Source organism: Denticeps clupeoides, chromosome 5 (genome assembly GCF_900700375.1).
Source record: "Denticeps clupeoides chromosome 5, fDenClu1.1, whole genome shotgun sequence".
NCBI classification, from domain to species: Eukaryota; Metazoa; Chordata; class Actinopteri; order Clupeiformes; family Denticipitidae; genus Denticeps; species Denticeps clupeoides.
The window spans coordinates 1,114,114-1,133,217 of NC_041711.1; the positions used below are offsets into that span (position 1 = coordinate 1,114,114).

The following is a 19,104-nucleotide window of genomic DNA, read 5'->3' on the forward strand; positions in this document are numbered from 1 at the left end:
ATTGTCAAACGCTGCACTCAGATCAAGCAGGACAAGCAGCGAGATGCGTCCCTGATCAGAGGCCAACAGCAGGTCATTAACCACTTTAACCAGCGCTGTCTCAGTGCTATGATGAGGTCTAAATCCTGATTGATATACTTCGTGGATATTGTTACAGTCTAGGTATGCGCTCAGCTGCTGGGCTACGACTTTTTCTAAGATTTTTTATATGAACGGAAGGTTGGATATCGGTCTATAATTTGAAAGCTGACTGCGATCAAGATCTGGCTTTTTAATCAGGGGTCTAATGACTGCTACCTTGAACGAACTTGGTACGTGGCCGGTGCTAAGCGACGAGTTAACAATTTTGAGGATAGAATTTATAATATTGGGTGCTATTTGCTTAAGGAACCTTGTTGGAATCGGATCCAAAGCGCAAGTACATTAATTTGACGACGAGATTAATTTGATTAATTCATGCTCTTTAATAAGGTTGAATCGTTCTAATCGGTGGTCGTCTATTAGAAGATTATTATTATTATTATTATTATTATTAACAAACCGTGTGTGAACTTGGCCGCAATGTCGCTCTGAGAAGAAACCGCGTTAGAACCTGGCCGCAAAGTCGTTAGAACCTGGCCACAACGTCGCTCTGCGAAGAAAGCGTGTTAAAACCTGGACGCAACATCCCTCTGAGAAGAAACTGCGTTAGAACTTAGCCGCAACGTCGCTCTGAGAAGAAACCGTGTTAGAACATGGCCGCGCCGTCACTCTGAGAAGAAACTGCGTTAAAACCTGGCCGCAACGTCGCTCTGAGAAGAAACCGTGTAAGAACCAGGCCGCAACATCCCTCTGAGAAGAAACCGTGTTAGAACCAGGCCACAACATCCCTCTGAGAAGAAACCATGTAAGAACATGGCCGCGACGTCCCTCTGAGAAGAAACCGTGTAAGAACATGGCCGCAACATCCATCTGAGAAGAAACCATGTTAGAACCTGGCCGCAACGTCGCTCTGAGAAGAAACTGCGTAAGAACATGGCCGCAGCGTCGCTCTGAGAATAAACCGTGTGAGAACCTGGCCGCAACGTTGCTCTGAGAAGAAACAGTGTTGGAACCTGGTCACAATGTCACTCTGAGAAGAAACTGTGTTAGAACCTGGCCGCAAAAAGTCGCTGTGATAATAAACCATGTCCCTCTGAGAAGAAACTGTGTAAGAACCTGGCCGCAACACCGCTCTGAGAAGAAACCATGTAAGAACATGGCCGCAACATCCCTCTGAGAAAGAACCGTGTTAGAACCTAGCCGCAACAGAAAAATGTGTAAGAACATGGCCACATCGTCCCTCTCAGAAGAAACCATGTTAGAACCTGGCCGCAACGTCGCTCTGACAAAAAAACGCGTGAGAACCTGGCCACAATGTTGCTCTGAGAAGAAACCACGAGAACCTGACCGCAATGTTGCTCTGAGAAGAAACCGTGTAAGAACCTGGCCGCAAAGTCCCTCTGAGAAAAAACCATGTGTGAACTTGGCCGCAATGTTGCTCTGAGAAGAAACCGTGTTAGAACCTGGCCACAACGTTGCTGTGCAAAGAAACCGTGTGAGAACCTGGCCGCGACGTCGCTCTGAGAAGAAACCGTGTTAGAACCTGGCCACAACGTCGCTCTGCGAAGAAAACCGTGTTAGAACCTGGCCGCAACGTCCTTCTGAGCAGAAACCGTGTTAGAACCTGGCCGCAACGTCCCTCTGAGCAGAAACCGTGTTAGAAACTGGCCGCGACGTCCCTCTGTGAAGAAACCATGTAAGAACCTGGCCGCAACGTTCCGTCTGAGAAGACACTGTGTTAGAACCTGGCCGCGATGTCACTCTGATAAGAAACCGTGTTAGAACCTGGCCGCGACGTCGCTCTGAGAAGAATCCATGTTAGAACCTGGCCGCAACGTCGCTCTGAGAAGAAACCGTGTTAGAACCTGGCCGCAACGTCGCTCTGAGAAGAAACCGTGTTAGAACCTGGCCGCGACGTCGCTCTGAGAAGAAACCGTGTTAGAACCTGGCCGCAATGTCCCTCTGAGAAGAAATAGCGTGAGAACCTGGCCGCAATGTCCCTCTGAGAAGAAACCGTGTTAGAACATGGCCGCAATGTCCCACTGAGAAGAAACCGTGTAAGAACATGGCCGCAACGTCCCTCTTAGATGAAACCGTACAAGAACATGGCCGTAAAGTCACTCTGAGAAGAAATTGTGTTAGAACCTGGCCGCGACGTCACTCTGAGAAGAAACTGCGTAAGAACATGGCCGCAGCGTCGCTCTGAGAATAAACCGTGTGAGAACCTGGCCGCAACGTTGCTCTGAGAAGAAACAGTGTTGGAACCTGGTCACAATGTCACTCTGAGAAGAAACTGTGTTAGAACCTGGCCGCAAAAAGTCGCTGTGATAATAAACCATGTCCCTCTGAGAAGAAACTGTGTAAGAACCTGGCCGCAACACCGCTCTGAGAAGAAACCATGTAAGAACATGGCCGCAACATCCCTCTGAGAAAGAACCGTGTTAGAACCTAGCCGCAACAGAAAAATGTGTAAGAACATGGCCACATCGTCCCTCTCAGAAGAAACCATGTTAGAACCTGGCCGCAACGTCGCTCTGACAAAAAAACGCGTGAGAACCTGGCCACAATGTTGCTCTGAGAAGAAACCACGAGAACCTGACCGCAATGTTGCTCTGAGAAGAAACCGTGTAAGAACCTGGCCGCAAAGTCCCTCTGAGAAAAAACCATGTGTGAACTTGGCCGCAATGTTGCTCTGAGAAGAAACCGTGTTAGAACCTGGCCACAACGTTGCTGTGCAAAGAAACCGTGTGAGAACCTGGCCGCGACGTCGCTCTGAGAAGAAACCGTGTTATAACCTGGCCACAACGTCGCTCTGCGAAGAAACCGTGTTAGAACCTGGCCGCAACGTCCTTCTGAGCAGAAACCGTGTTAGAACCTGGCCGCAACGTCCCTCTGAGCAGAAACCGTGTTAGAAACTGGCCGCGACGTCCCTCTGTGAAGAAACCATGTAAGAACCTGGCCGCAACGTTCCGTCTGAGAAGACACTGTGTTAGAACCTGGCCGCGATGTCACTCTGATAAGAAACCGTGTTAGAACCTGGCCGCGACGTCGCTCTGAGAAGAATCCATGTTAGAACCTGGCCGCAAAGTCCCTATGAGAAGAAACCGTGTGTGATCTTGACCGCGACGTCGCTCTGAGATGAAACCGTGTTAGAACCTGGCCGCAACGTCGCTCTGAGAAGAAACCGTGTTAGAACCTGGCCGCGACGTCGCTCTGAGAAGAAACCGTGTTAGAACCTGGCCGCAATGTCCCTCTGAGAAGAAATAGCGTGAGAACCTGGCCGCAATGTCCCTCTGAGAAGAAACCGTGTTAGAACATGGCCGCAATGTCCCACTGAGAAGAAACCGTGTAAGAACATGGCCGCAACGTCCCTCTTAGATGAAACCGTACAAGAACATGGCCGTAAAGTCACTCTGAGAAGAAATTGTGTTAGAACCTGGCCGCGACGTCACTCTGAGAAGAAATTGTGTTAGAACCTGGCCGAGACGTCGCTCTGAGAATAATCCATGTTAGAACCTGGCAGCAAAGTCCCTCTGAGAAGAAACCGTGTGTGATCTTGGCCGCGACGTCGCTCTGAGAAGAAACCGTGTTAGAACCTGGCCGCAACGTTGCTCTGAGAAGAATCCGTGTTAGAACCTGGCCGCAAAGTCGCTTTGAGAATAAACCGTGTCAATCTGAGAAGAAACCGTGTTAAAACCTGGACGCAACGTCCTTCTGAGAAGAAACCATGTTAGAACCTGGCCGCAACGTTGCTCTGAGAAAAAAATGTGTTAGAACCTGGCCGCAACGTCGCTCTGAGGAGAAACCATGTTTGAACCTGGCAGCAACGTTCCCTCTGAGAAGAAGCCATGTTAGAACCTGGCTGCAATGTCCCTCTGGGAAGAAATCGTGTTAGAACCTGGCCGCGACGTCGTCCAGAGAAAATACCATGTTTGAACCTGGCAGCAACGTTCCCTCTGAGAAGAAACCGTGTAAGAACCAGGTTGCAACGTTCCCTCTGAGAAGAAACCGTGTTAGAATCTGGCCGCAACGTCCCTCTGAGAAGAAATGGCGTGAGGACCTGACCGCAAGGTTATTCTGAGAATAAACTGTGTTAGAACCTGGCCGCAATGTCGCTCTGAGAAGAAACAGTGTAAGAACATGGCCGCAATGTCCCACTGAGAAGAAACCGTGTAAGAACATGGCCGCAACGTACCTCTTAGATGAAACCATGTAAGAACCTGGCCGTAAAATCCCTCTGAGAACAAACCGTGTTAGAACCTGGCCGCAACGTCCTTCTGAGAACAAACCGTGTTAGAACCTGGCCGCAACGTCCCTCTGAGACGAAACCGTGTTAGAACCTGGCCGCAACGTCCCTCTGAGACGAAACCGTGTTAGAACCTGGCCGCAACGTCCCTCTGAGACGAAACCGTGTTAGAACATTGCCGCAACGTCCCTCTAAGAAAAAAATGTGTAAGAACATGGCCACATCGTGTAAGACCCTGGCCGCAACGTCGCTCTGAGAAGAAACCGTGTTAGAACCTGGTCGCGACGTCGCTCTGAGAAGAAACCGTGTTAGAACCTGGCCACGACGTCGCTCTGAGAAGAAACCGTGTTAGAACCTGGCCAAAACGTCCCTCTGAGAAGAAACCGTGTTAGAACCTGGCCGCGACGTCGCTCTGAGAAGAAACCGTGTTAGAACCTGGCCACAACGTCGCTCTGAGAAGAAACCGTGTTAGAACCTGGTCGCGACGTCGCTCTGAAAAGAAACCGTGTGTGAACCTGGCCGCGACGTCGCTCTGAGAAGAAACCGTGTTAGAACCTGGTCGCGACGTCGCTCTGAGAAGAAACCGTGTGTGAACCTGACCGCAACGTTATACTGTGAATAAACTGTGTTAGAACGTGGCCGCAACGTCGCTCTGAGAAGAAACTGTGTTAGAACATGGCCGCAATGTCCCACTGAGAAGAAACCGTGTAAGAACATGGCCGCAACGTCCCTCTTAGATGAAACCGTATAAGAACCTGGCCGTAAAGTCACTCTGAGAAGAAACTGTGTTAGAACCTGGCCGCGACGTCGCTCTGAGAAGAAATTGTGTTAGAACCTGGCCGCGACGTCGCTCGGAGAAGAAACCGTGTTAGAACCTGGCCGCAAAGTCGCTTTGAGAAGAAACCGTGTCAATCTGAGAAGAAACCTTGTTAAAACCTGGACGCAACGTACCTCTGAGAAGAAACAGTGTTAGAACCTGGCCGCAACGTCCCTCTGAGAAGAAATAGCGTGAGAACCTGGCCGCAACGTTCCCTCTGAGAAGATACCGTGTTAGAAACTGGCCGTGACGTCCCTCTGTGAAGAAACCGTGTAAGAACCTGGCCGCAACTTCGCTCTGAGAAGAAACCGTGTTAGAACCTGGCCGCAAAGTCGCTTTGAGAATAAACCGTGTCAATCTGAGAAGAAACCTTGTTAAAACCTGGACGCAACGTCCATCTGAGAAGAAGCCGTGTTAGAACCTGGCCACAACGTCGCTCTGAGAAGAAACCGTGTGTGAACCTGGCCGCAACGTCGCTCTGAGACGAAACCGTGTTAAACCTGGCCCCGACGTCGCTCTGAGACGAAACCGTGTTAGAACCTGGCCGCGACGTCTCTCGGAGATGAAACCGTGTGTGAACCTGGCCGCGACGTCTCTCGGAGATGGAACCGTGTTAGAACCTGGCCGCAAAGTCGCTCTGAGAAGAAACCTTGTTAGAACCTGGCCGCGACGTCGCTCGCAGAAGAAACCGTGTTAGAACCTGGCCGCAAAGTCGCTTTGAGAATAAACCGTGTCAATCTGAGAAGAAACCTTGTTAAAACCTGGACGCAACGTCCATCTGAGAAGAAGCCGCGTTAGAACCTGGCCGCAAAGTCGCTTTGAGAATAAACCGTGTCAATCTGAGAAGAAACCTTGTTAAAACCTGGACGCAACGTCCATCTGAGAAGAAGCCGTGTTAGAACCTGGCCGCAATGTCCCTCTGAGAAGAAATAGCGTGAGAACCTGGCCGCAACGTTCTCTCTGAGAAGATACCGTATTAGAAACTGGCCGTGACGTCCCTCTGTGAAGAAACCGTGTAAGAACCTGGCCGCAACTTCGCTCTGAGAAGAAACCGTGTTAGAACCTGGCCGCAACGTCGCTCTGAGAAGAAACCGTGTTAGAACCTGGCTGTGACGTCACTCTGAGAAGAAACCGTGTTAGAACCTGGCCGCAACGTCCCTCTGAGAGGAAATAGCGTGAGAACCTGGCCGCGACGTCCCTCTGAGAAGAAACCGTGTTAGAACCTGGCCACAACGTCGCTCTGAGAAGAAACCGTGTTAGAACCTGGTCGCGACGTCGCTCTGAGAAGAAACCGTGTGTGAACCTGACCGCAACGTTATTCTGTGAATAAACTGTGTTAGAACGTGGCCGCAACGTCGCTCTGAGAAGAAACTGTGTTAGAACATGGCCGCAATGTCCCACTGAGAAGAAACCGTGTAAGAACATGGCCGCAATGTCCCTCTTAGATGAAACCGTATAAGAACCTGGCCGTAAAGTCACTCTGAGAAGAAACTGTGTTAGAACCTGGCCGCGACGTCGCTCTGAGAAGAAACCGTGTTAGAACCTGGCCGCAAAGTCGCTTTGAGAATAAACCGTGTCAATCTGAGAAGAAACCTTGTTAAAACCTGGACGCAACGTCCCTCTGAGAAGAAACCGTGTTAGAACCTGGCCACAACGTCGCTCTGAGAAGAAACCGTGTTAGAACCTGGCCGCGACGTCGCTCGGAGAAGAAACCATGTTAGAACCTGGCCGCAAAGTCGCTTTGAGAAGAAACCGTGTCAATCTGAGAAGAAACCTTGTTAAAACCTGGCCGCAACGTCGCTCTGAGAAGAAAAAGTGTTAGAACCTGGCCGCAACGTCGCTCTGAGAAGAAAAAGTGTTAGAACCTGGCCGCAACGTCGCTCTGAGAATAAACCGTGTTAGAACCTTGATGCAATGTCCCTCTGAGAAGAAACCGTGTTAGAACCTGGCCGCAACATCCCTCTAAGAAAGAACCATGTTAGAACCTAGCCGCAAAGTCGCTGTGAGAAGAAACCGTGTTAGAACCTGGCCGCAAAGTCACTGTGAGAATAAACTGTGTCCCTCTGAGAAGAAACCGTGTTAGAACCTGGCCGCAAAGTCGCTCTGACAAAAAAACGCGTGAAAACCTGTCTACAATGTTGCTCTGAGAAGAAACCGCATGAGAACCTGACCGCAACGTACCTCTTAGATGAAACCGTATAAGAACCTGGCCGTAAAGTCACTCTGAGAAGAAACTGTGTTAGAACCTGGCCGCGACGTCGCTCTGAGAAGAAATTGTGTTAGAACCTGGCCGCGACGTCGCTCTGAGAAGAAACCGTGTTAGAACCTGGCCGCAAAGTCGCTTTGAGAATAAACCGTGTCAATCTGAGAAGAAACCTTGTTAAAACCTGGACGCAACGTCCCTCTGAGAAGAAACAGTGTTAGAACCTGGCCACAACGTCGCTCTGAGAAGAAACCGTGTTAGAACCTGGCCGCGACGTCGCTCGGAGAAGAAACCGTGTTAGAACCTGGCCGCGACGTCGCTCGGAGAAGAAACCGTGTTAGAACCTGGCCGCAAAGTCGCTTTGAGAAGAAACCATGTCAATCTGAGAAGAAACCTTGTTAAAACCTGGACGCAACGTCCCTCTGAGAAGAAACCGTGTTAGAACCTGGCCGCAACGTCCCTCTGAGAAGAAACAGTGTTAGAACCTGGCCGCAACGTCCCTCTGAGAAGAAATAGCGTGAGAACCTGGCCGCAACGTTCCCTCTGAGAAGATACCGTGTTAGAAACTGGCCGTGACGTCCCTCTGTGAAGAAACCGTGTAAGAACCTGGCCGCAACTTCGCTCTGAGAAGAAACCGTGTTAGAACCTGGCCGCAACGTTCCCTCTGAGAAGACACTGTGTTAGAACCTGGCCGCGCTGAGAATAATCCGTGTTAGAACCTAGCCGCAAAGTCCCTCTGAGAAGAAACCGTGTTAGAACCTGGCCGCAACTTCGCTCTGAGAAGAAACCGTGTTAGAACCTGGTCGCGACGTCGCTCTGAGAAGAAACCGTGTGTGAACCTGGCCGCAACGTCGCTCTGAGACGAAACCGTGTTAGAACCTGGCCTCGACGTCGCTCTGAGACGAAACCGTGTTAGAACCTTGCCGCGACGTCTCTCGGAGATGAAACCGTGTTAGAACCTGGCCGCAAAGTCGCTCTGAGAAGAAACCTTGTTAGAACCTGGCCGCGACGTTGCTCGGAGAAGAAACCGTGTTAGAACCTGGCCGCAAAGTCGCTTTGAGAATAAACCGTGTCAATCTAAGAAGAAACCTTGTTAAAACCTGGACGCAACGTCCCTCTGAGAAGAAACCGTGTTAGAACCTGGCCGCAACGTCCCTCTGAGAAGAAACAGTGTTAGAACCTGGACGCAACGTCCATCTGAGAAGAAGCCGTGTTAGAACCTGGCCGCAACGTCCCTCTGAGAAGAAAAAGCGTGAGAACCTGGCCGCAACGTTCTCTCTGAGAAGATACCGTATTAGAAACTGGCCGCGACGTCCCTCTGTGAAGAAACCGTGTAAGAACCTGGCCGCAACGTTCTCTCTGAGAAGAAACCGTGTTAGAACCTGGCCGCAACGTCGCTCTGAGAATAAACCGTGTTAGAACCTTGACGCAATGTCCCTCTGAGAAGAAACCATGTAAGAACATGGCCGCAACATCCCTCTAAGAAAGAACCATGTTAGAACCTAGCCGCAACGTCGCTGTGAGAAGAAACCGTGTTAGAACCTGGCCGCAAAGTCGCTCTGACAAAAAAACGCGTGAGAACCTGTCTACAATGTTGCTCTGAGAAGAAACCGCATGAGAACCTGACCGCAACGTTATTCTGTGAATAAACTTTGTTAGAACGTGGCCGCAACGTCGCTCTGAGAAGAAACCGTGTTAGAACATGGCCGCAATGTCCCACTGAGAAGAAACCGTGTAAGAACATGGCCGCAACGTCCCTCTTAGATGAAACCGTATAAGAACCTGGCCGTAAAGTCACTCTGAGAAGAAACTGTGTTAGAACCTGGCCGCGACGTCGCTCTGAGAAGAAATTGTGTTAGAACCTGGCCGCGACGTCGCTCTGAGAAGAAACCGTGTTAGAACCTGGCCGCAAAGTCGCTTTGAGAATAAACCGTGTCAATCTGAGAAGAAACCTTGTTAAAACCTGGACGCAACGTCCCTCTGAGAAGAAACAGTGTTAGAACCTGGCCACAACGTCGCTCTGAGAAGAAACCGTGTTAGAACCTGGCCGCGACGTCGCTCGGAGAAGAAACCGTGTTAGAACCTGGCCGCAAAGTCGCTTTGAGAATAAACCGTGTCAATCTGAGAAGAAACCTTGTTAAAACCTGGATGCAACGTCCCTCTGAGAAGAAACCGTGTTAGAACCTGGCCACAACGTCGCTCTGAGAAGAAACCGTGTTAGAACCTGGCCGCGACGTCGCTCGGAGAAGAAACCGTGTTAGAACCTGGCCGCAAAGTCGCTTTGAGAAGAAACCGTGTCAATCTGAGAAGAAACCTTGTTAAAACCTGGACGCAACGTCCCTCTGAGAAGAAACCGTGTTAGAACCTGGCCGCAACGTCCCTCTGAGAAGAAATAGCGTGAGAACCTGGCCGCAATGTTCCCTCTGAGAAGATACCGTGTTAGAAACTGGCCGCGACGTCCCTCTGTGAAGAAACCGTGTAAGAATCTGACTGCAACGTTCCCTCTGAGAAAGAACCGTGTTAGAACCTTGCCGCAACGTCGCTGTGAGAAGAAACCGTGATAGAACCTGGCCGCAAAGTCGCTGTGAGAATAAACCGTGTCCCTCTGAGAAGAAACCGTGTGAGAACCTGGCCGCAACGTCCCTCTGAGAAGAAACCGTGTTAGAACCTGGCTGTGACGTCACTCTGAGAAGAAACCGTGTTAGAACCTGGCTGTGACGTCACTCTGAGAAGAAACCATGTTAGAACCTGGCCGCAACGTCCCTATGAGAAGAAATAGCGTGAGAACCTGGCGGCAACGTTCCCTCTGAGAAGAAACCGCTTCAGAACCAGGCCGCGACGTACCTCTGAGAAGAAACAGCATGAGAACCTGGCCGCAACGTTCCCTCTGAGAAGAAACCGCTTTAGAACCAGGCCGCGACGTACCTCTGAGAAGAAACCGTGTTAGAACCTGGCCACAACGTCGCTCTGAGAAGAAACAGTGTTAGAACCTGGCCGCAACGTCTCTCTGAGAAGAAATAGCGTGAGAACCTGGCCGCAACTTCGCTCTGAGAAGAAACCGTGTTAGAACCTGGCCGCAACTTCGCTCTGAGAAGAAACCGTGTTAGAACCTGGCCACAACGTCGCTCTGAGAAGAAACAGTGTTAGAACCTGGCCGCAACGTCCCTCTGAGAAGAAATAGCGTGAGAACCTGGCCGCAACTTCGCTCTGAGAAGAAACCGTGTTAGAACCTGGCTGTGACGTCACTCTGAGAAGAAACCGTGTTAGAACCTGGCCGCAACGTCCCTCTGAGAAGAAATAGCGTGAGAACCTGGCGGCAACGTTCCCTCTGAGAAGAAACCGCTTCAGAACCAGGCCGCGACGTACCTCTGAGAAGAAACAGCATGAGAACCTGGCCGCAACGTTCCCTCTGAGAAGAAACCGTGTCAGAACCTGGCCGAAACGTCCCTCTGAAAAGAAATAGCGTGAGAACCTCTGCCGCAACGTTCTCTCTGAGAAGAAACCGTGTAAGTATAAGTATAAATGTGCAAAACGAGCAGAGATGTGCAATCGTTAGGAGGTCCATAAGGCTTGAAGTGTATTGTTATCCAGGTTAACAGGTTGTTGTAAAGATTATAAAAATTATTTGTCGGAAGGTTAAAAAATGCTGACTTTTTGTATCAAAAAATTGTAAAAAACTAAGAATTAAATAAAAAACTAGAAGCCAAAATTCCAGGGGAAATTTTGATGGGTCTGTCCAGGCATTGGTCACAGCTGCGGGCATGGGATTTGTAAAATGGGGCTTCTTTACTGTGGTACTGCAGTATCACTTCAAAGAAGTTTTATTTTACAAATCCGTTGTTTCTTTACGTTTGACTGTCTTCGCGTGGCGGTCTTTAACGTAAGACATGTTCTTTTTTGCCATTCATAGCACAATAATAAATGGTCTGTCTTCCTGACAGACCCAATAATAATAATTTTCTGCTCAGGCGAAGTTTAAACATCCGTACCAAACAGATTTCAGCTCTTTAAATGACCTTGTGGGAGGAGCAATCGGGTCTTTTCGGATTTAAAGCCTCACGTCGCTTTATTTAAAGTAAAACCAAAAAAATCTTTTAACAAAACCATATGAATAAAATATGAATTTTTTTGAGTCTTTAAAAAACAACGAGCCTATGCAGATAGTTTTCCATTATGCCTGTAAATTCGAACGTTGTGGATTTCTTCCTGCAATCATTTATGGACACTATGAATTCTGTAAATTTGTTTGGAAGATATGGATGAAAACCGAAACTCCCAGTGACATAGTAGCAGTCATGAAAAAGGTAGAAGAGTTTACTTTATTAACAAAAGATGACCAACGTCACGAAGCCATAACCTACTCAAAGTTACTGAGTGACATGCTATAATGTACATCAAACAAACCTTCGCAGTATTTGATTGAAATTATGAATTATGGTTGTGACCCATTATGGTATTTAAAATTTCTCCTTGGATATATGTGGCACTGTACTTATATGTTTTACGAATACAATGATTTTAAGGTCTGGCTGCTGTTACCCCAGTTGGACGTCTTGCTAATGTTCACTCACCAGTCTGACTTATTATCATGTAAAAAGAAGCTGGAGGAGCATCAGGACACCTGGATACAGATACTGGGAAAGGACAGATTCCTGTACCTCACTGGGAAAAGTCCTGGACCACCGAAGTTCCGCACCATGCAGCAACTCCTTCAGTGTCCTCAATACAGGGAATTTATCGATATCCTGAATATTCAACCAATCTTTTTCAGAGGAGAAGAAGAACTCATCGTCTTCCAGATGAATTTTTAGTTACATTAAATTTCCTTAAATGAAACCGAGGAGGGACGTCACAGGGATGTATATAAATATGTTTCCCTACATTCTCCCGAGGAAACGAATCCTACATTGTTTAGAGTTGCGCGGATTGACTGAATTTGTGTTAGTTGTCGCGATCTCAACATCGTTGATAGTTGAAACGAGCTAGTAAAAAGTGCATTAGAAGTAGTCATTTCAGTTGCAGTTGACATTGATTTGCCAATAAGGTTCAAAAGTTAAAGATGCTTTTTATTACGAGGAAAGGAATTGTTCATGAAACAGAGCTGAAACTAATTTGGTGTCGCACAAAGCAGGCCACTCTTAAAACCACGGAAGAAAATTGTGGTGTGAACCCGAGGAACCAATTGGAGGCTCGAGTTTTGGTCATGTGACCCAGTACAGAGACGTTCTGAACTTTGTCTGTAGGTTCCGGTGTTTTACGGGAAATTCAGTTCCCCAATATTCCCCCTGGCGCGCTGATTTCAAATCACACACCACTTTATTTACACGTTTTCGCTTTTTTAATGTCTTTATTCAAAGCGTCTTTGCTTTTTACAGATTATATTCGAGACGATTGAAGTCGCCGGACAGGATATGCGGTAGTTTAGTTGTAAATGTAAATTATGAGTGACAGTTTTCTGTAATCACATGTAAATTATGTAACCGAGTGAATTCCTGACATGTCACATCTAGTTTACACACACACACACACACACACACACACACACACACAATATTCTTATATTACACTGTGCTCCTGTACAATCATTTTCTGGACTAATAAATTATAATATTTATTATCTTATGTGACGTCTGGTCACCCTACCTAAAAATTACCCAGGATGTAACCACCCCTCCTCCAATACTACATCACCCCTGTCCGGGTCGCGCAGTCGTGGAAATAAAAATTATTTGTTTAGCAGAAGAACAATCTCAGCCAAATGGTTCAGAGGAAAATAACAAAGTTTATTGAGAGCTTCTGCTGCACAGATACCTGACTAAGGTACCTTACACACTCTTTCTGGGGCGAAACCCCGATTAGTATGTTTTTCCATCCTGTTGATCAGGGGTTTGATGTACTGTGTCTGACCGAAACTTGGTTAAAACAAAACTAATTTGTCGCATTAAACGAGTCTAGTCCTCCTGGATACAGATATGTACCCCAACCTCGCTTAACTGGAAGAGGAGGTGGCGTCGCAGTCATTTATAATGATAACCGCGGTATTACTCATAAACCCGGACATGGATTTAACTCTTTTGAGATTCTACATACCAATATAACTCATGTAGTCTCACAAAATAAAAATCATAAATTCTGTCCATTGATTATTATTTATAGACCCCCTGAACCTTCTTAGTGAATTTACAGATTTGGTCTCCAACTTTTAGTTGTATCTGTGGATAAAGCCCTAATTGTCTGCGACTTTAACATCCACTGTGATCAATTAGAAGACTCTCTAAAAGCGGTTAAGGAAGCGGCCCCGAAATCAGAAGGTGTCACTGAGGTGCCACTGAGCAAAGCACCGTCCCAACACACTGCTCCCCAAGTGCCTGTCATGGCTGCCCACTGCTCACTCAGGGTGATGGGTTAAATGAAGACAAACTTCACTGTGTGCACCGTGTGCTGTGCTGCTGTGTATCACATGTGACAATCACTTCACTTTAGCATTCCTGTCTATTCTAGACTCAGTTGGAGTTAGTATAATGAAGGTGGTCACACGCTCGATCTTGTACTGACCTTCGGTTTAAATATAGAAGACAGTTATTCTTCCGCAATCTGAAATAATCTCAGATTCCTCATCGCTTTTAAAATATGTCTCAGACAATAAACTCAGCTCCCCTCGTTTTAGAGAAAAATGGATAATCAAGTACAGTGCAGAGGTTTATTAATACCTTACCAGATTTATCAACGCTGATAAACTCACCGTCAGACCCCGCTGAACTCGACCAAGCGACCAAATGTCTAGAATTAACACTGCGTAGTACGTTAGATAATGTCGCTCCCCTCAAAAGGAAGATAGTAAGAGATAAAAACTTAATTCCTTGGTATAATGATCACACGCGCTCGCTTAAGAAGACCGCCCGGAAATTAGAACACAAATGGCGTCAAAGTAAATTAAACATATTCCGAATAGCTTGGAAGGAGAGCCTACTTAACTATAAGAAGGCTCTTAGCGCGGCTCGATCAACGTATCTGTCCTCGTTAATAGACACAAATCCCGGATTCCTGTTTAAAACTATAGCCAAACTAACCAGGAATAAGACAGAAACGGATACTACCACTCAATATCATCATAGTAGTGATGATTTTCTTTAATACTAAAATAGCCACGAATAGAGAGAAGATTAAAAGAACAAAAAATAGCTCCGCCGATATTTCAATGGAAAATAATCTTCAAATAGACGACCACCGATTAGAACGATTCAACTTTATTAGAGAACATGAATTAATTAAATAATCTCTTCGTCAAATCAATGTACTTGCGCTTTGGATCCGATTCCAACAAGGTTCCTTAAGCAAGTAGCACCCGATATTATAAATTCTATCCTCAAAATTGTTAACTCGTCGCTTAGCACCGGCCACGTACCAAGTTCGTTCAAGGTAGCAGTCATTAGACCCCTGATTAAAAAGCCAGATCTTGATCGCAGTCAGCTTTCAAATTATAGACCGATATCCAACCTTCCGTTTATATAATATCTTAGAAAAAGTCGTAGCCCAGCAGCTGAGCGCATACCTAGACTGTAACAATATCCATGAAGTATATCAATCAGGATTTAGATCTCATCATAGCACTGAGACAGCGCTGGTTAAAGTGGTTAATGACCTGCTGTTGGCCTCTGATCAGGGACGCATCTTGCTGCTTGTCCTGCTTGATCTGAGTGCAGCGTTTGACACTATCGATCACGCTATTCTCCTTGTCAGGTTAGACAATGTTATTGGGATTAAGGGAACAGCCCTTGAATGGTTCAGATCATATCAGACCGATTGGTATCAGTTTGTGGACACCAATGGTGTTTCGTCTTCACATAGTAAAGTAGAGTTTGGTGTTCCACAAGGTTCTGTCCTAGGTCCGTTACTTTTTTCCCTATACATGTTACCTCTGCAAACACGGTATTAGCTTTCATTGCTACGCTGACGACACACAGCTGTATCTGTCAGCAATGCCAGATCAGAGGCAGCAGCTGAACAGAATAGAGAATTGTCTGACGGACATTAGACAGTGGATGCTCACCAACTTTCTTCTGTTAAACCCTGATAAGACAGAAGCTCTTGTAATTGGATCTCAAGCAGCCAGACGTTAGATGTCTGACTACCCTGGATAGCCTTTCTATTTCACCAAGTATTGAAGTAAAGGATCTAGGTGTCATCATTGATGCAGGTCTCTCATTCGAATCACATGTAGATAATGTCACTAGGATAGCATTCTTTCAATTTAGAAATATTGCAAAAATAAGAAATATAATTTCAATGCATGATGCAGAAAAGTTGGTCCATGCATTTTGTTACATCAAGGTTAGATTACTGAAACGCATTACTGTCTGGATGCTCTAGTATCAGTAAACTCCAGCTAGTACAGAATGCTGCAGCCAGAGTTCAAACTAGAACTAGGAAATGTGACCACATCACCCCAGTCTTACAATCTGCACTGCACTGGTTACCCATCAAATTTACGATTGACTGCAATCGTAAACCACAGCCACCACCACCATTACAACTACAGCTTCATGGATTTTCAAATGGACCAGTAGCATCATAATGGACACGTAATGGACACCATGACGGTGGACTACACTCTGGACTTCTTCACCTCTACAACTGTGGGACTTATATTTTTATTGGACAATCACCAACCCTGCACTGACACCACTTGCAGGCTCACTCTACCCTGGAAGGGGTCCCTCTCTGTATCACTCCTTCCCAACGTTTCTTCCTTTCTTTTTTCTCTCTCTCCTAGAGTTTTTTTTTTGTGGATTTTTCCTTGTGTGCAGAAGGGTCAAGATGAGATGGCCTTCTTATACCAACTCCATCTCTGAAAGGTTCGGTTTCTTATATTTATAATCAAATTTGAAATGTATGTGCTAATTCACTAGCCCCTCTGAAGACACTTTTGGAGGAGGATTATGGGACAGGAAATTCCTGAAGAGATTTGGGAGGAGGTTCTGCTGCGAGGTCATGGATCATCTTTTCGCGCTAAACTTGGCTTCATACACTTTAAAATCCCACACCATTCATATTATACTACGGTGCGGTTGTCACGAATCTGTGAGGGCATTTGTGTGACCGATGTCAGCAGTCCTCTGCCAATATTAATCATATGTTCTGGCTTTGCCCTTCTTTACACCAATACAGGACTGAGATATTTGACATGTCAGAATTTGAGGGGAAAAGAATAGAACCCAACCCACATGGGGCATTGTTTGGGGTTTTCTCCTCACTTCCTTCATTGTCTGCTCATCAAAGGGACGTGCTGGCCTTTTACTACCTTACTGGCAAGAAGATTCACTGGATTCGAGATATTCTTTATTTCATTAAACTGGAAAAGATAAGACTTTCACTTAGGGGCTCCCTTAAGACCATTTGGAGTCGTCACCCAGGTAGGTTCTTGATCTCTAGATCTAAGCACCGCCCCCTAAATGTATATAAAGTACATTGCATCCCTGTCTTAGACGACTTTTTGATGACTGCAGTGCCAAGCAGCGAGTGTCTGAATAAAGAGAAACTTCTGCTTCAAGATGTCCAAAAACGTCTCCTGGTCTCTAAGGAAAAATTCACAACAGGTTCTACAAAAATTATTTTTAAAGAATTTAAAGGCTGTAACAAATTCCCGAAATGAAACGTCACTACTTCTCTGTGCACTTTTTGAAGTACATATTAACACTACAAAAGTAAAAGTATTCCATGTTAGAAATACATTATATTTACAACATAAAAAGCTGCAATTCATTGTCACATGCTGCATCATTAGATTTTCCGTCTTTAAGGAAATTAAATAGAACTTTTCTTCACATATATAATGTCCATTCTCTTCGTAGTCCTCTCAGGTCACCACCATCTGTTAGAAATCAGGATTTTCAGCCAAAGGTATCGCCTCCTTCCCATGAGTAGCAGATAGGACTGAGGGTGTGGAAGGACATGAGGTCAACTTTGGTAAACCTTGACCATGTACAGACATGTGCCTTTGTCTTTTTGATATTCACTTTTGACAGACACTTGAAACTCAGTAGGCGTGTGGGCACGAACCTCCTGGTAGACACAGCCCCGGAACCCCAGGAACAGGGCATTGCCCCGAGTGAGCACAATGGTTCTTGAAGAAATGGTGCTGCATCTCTGCAGAAAGAACAACATGGAAAAAGTTCAGCTGTGTCCAAAGAATGACACTTTGTACTGAGAAGGTCTTCCACCTTCTGATGGAGCTGATCAGAGCCTCTGGAATGACCATCTCCTGAATTCCAATGTCTGAGGAGTGGACGAGCATTTCAGCAAAAGCAAAGTGCTTGTTGATAAGATGCAGGATCTGCTCGGTCGTCTTATACGGTGAAGTTCATGTCCTGTCGTGGCTTCAGCGTAAACAAAACCATACGACTGAAACATTATCATCATCATCAAAACATATCTTATATGTATCTTACAGAAAGCGCTGAAATCTCTCATCATCTTCTCTTCTACATTCAACCTTCAGCCCAAGTTACATCTGAAGCCAGATGGGATTCTGGTTTGGTCGAGTGAGATGCACTTACTCTGCTGTCTCCACGTCCACGTCCACACATCTTTCTTCACCTGGTTCATCACATGGGTTTCATCCATGTCATGTGGTTGCCTGTAATGGGAACATCAATGTCAGGCAAGAAAGCTACAAGCAAACAGACTATAGCCATTATTCTGCTCTGAATACCTTACCTATATTAAATAATCCCTGATTGGTGATTGGTGAGCAGTTTACCACCATCATTAATTCTGTCGAGTACCACAAGCGAACACAACCAGTTAAAACTAGTACAGACATGCATATCCCGTCCTTCATCTTCCCGCCCCGGCAGTAGGGGACAATGTGAGTGAAGGAGAAGCTTCTGCCCACCACAATGCAGCACAGATCCGAACTGTTCTCACAAAAGTACCGGTGAGCGCTCAAGAATCCAGTTTTAAAAAAGAAATGTGTTTAAGTAGTACCAGCCAGACATTTTTAATAGTTGATACGAAGGGCTGCCTGGAACTGGTATTCTTCTAACAGGATCTCACTCATGGACTCCTGGGTTGAGGTGAAGTTGAAGTAGGGCTCTGTAATCACTATACTTGTATCTGCAAAGTCAACCAGGAAATAAAATGAGCGTAATATGCATAATAAATGTACAGTGTGTAGAAGTACCGTTCCTTTGTGCTTGCAGCATGACAACATTGCTGAATACAAAATTCCAGTGTGTATCGCAAGATAGGGATACACTAAAATATGATGGTAGTAATAAACAGAAGATGTGTTCCATTTTTAGGTCAACAACAATGACTGCAGCACCTTAAATGTTTCTTATCCAAAGAGTTGGTCCCATCCCAGCTTACCAGGTGGCCCTAAAACAGGTCAGATGTTGCAGTCAGCAGAGGTACAGAAGCATCATCAGTGTACGTACTGACACAGGCCCAAACAAAATGACCTTCTGAAAAGGAAGAATGTAGAAAAGTCCCGATCAGGTCCTTGCTGGTTGGCAGTAGACGTCTTGGGATATTCTGGGATAACGCTGGGGAGGAAGCAATTAAAAAAAAAGGAATAAGTAACACTACAGAGTGCATTAATAATAGTATTAATAATACAATAATAACAATAAGGTACATTTGCTTTATTATTAGACACGCAAGGATTTAAGTACTTTACTATTATTCAATATTTTAGTTTAATATACAGTTTAACATCATTTTTAAAAAAATCATTATTAGTCTACTTACCTGGGT

The 19,104-nt window shown here is 46.1% G+C and overlaps 1 pseudogene; it reads right to left on the bottom strand.

Moving 5' to 3' along the window:
- The window catches only part of LOC114789811 (actin-related protein 6-like), a 45,659-nt pseudogene that overhangs the window by 13,228 nt on the left and 13,327 nt on the right, over window positions 1–19,104 (bottom strand).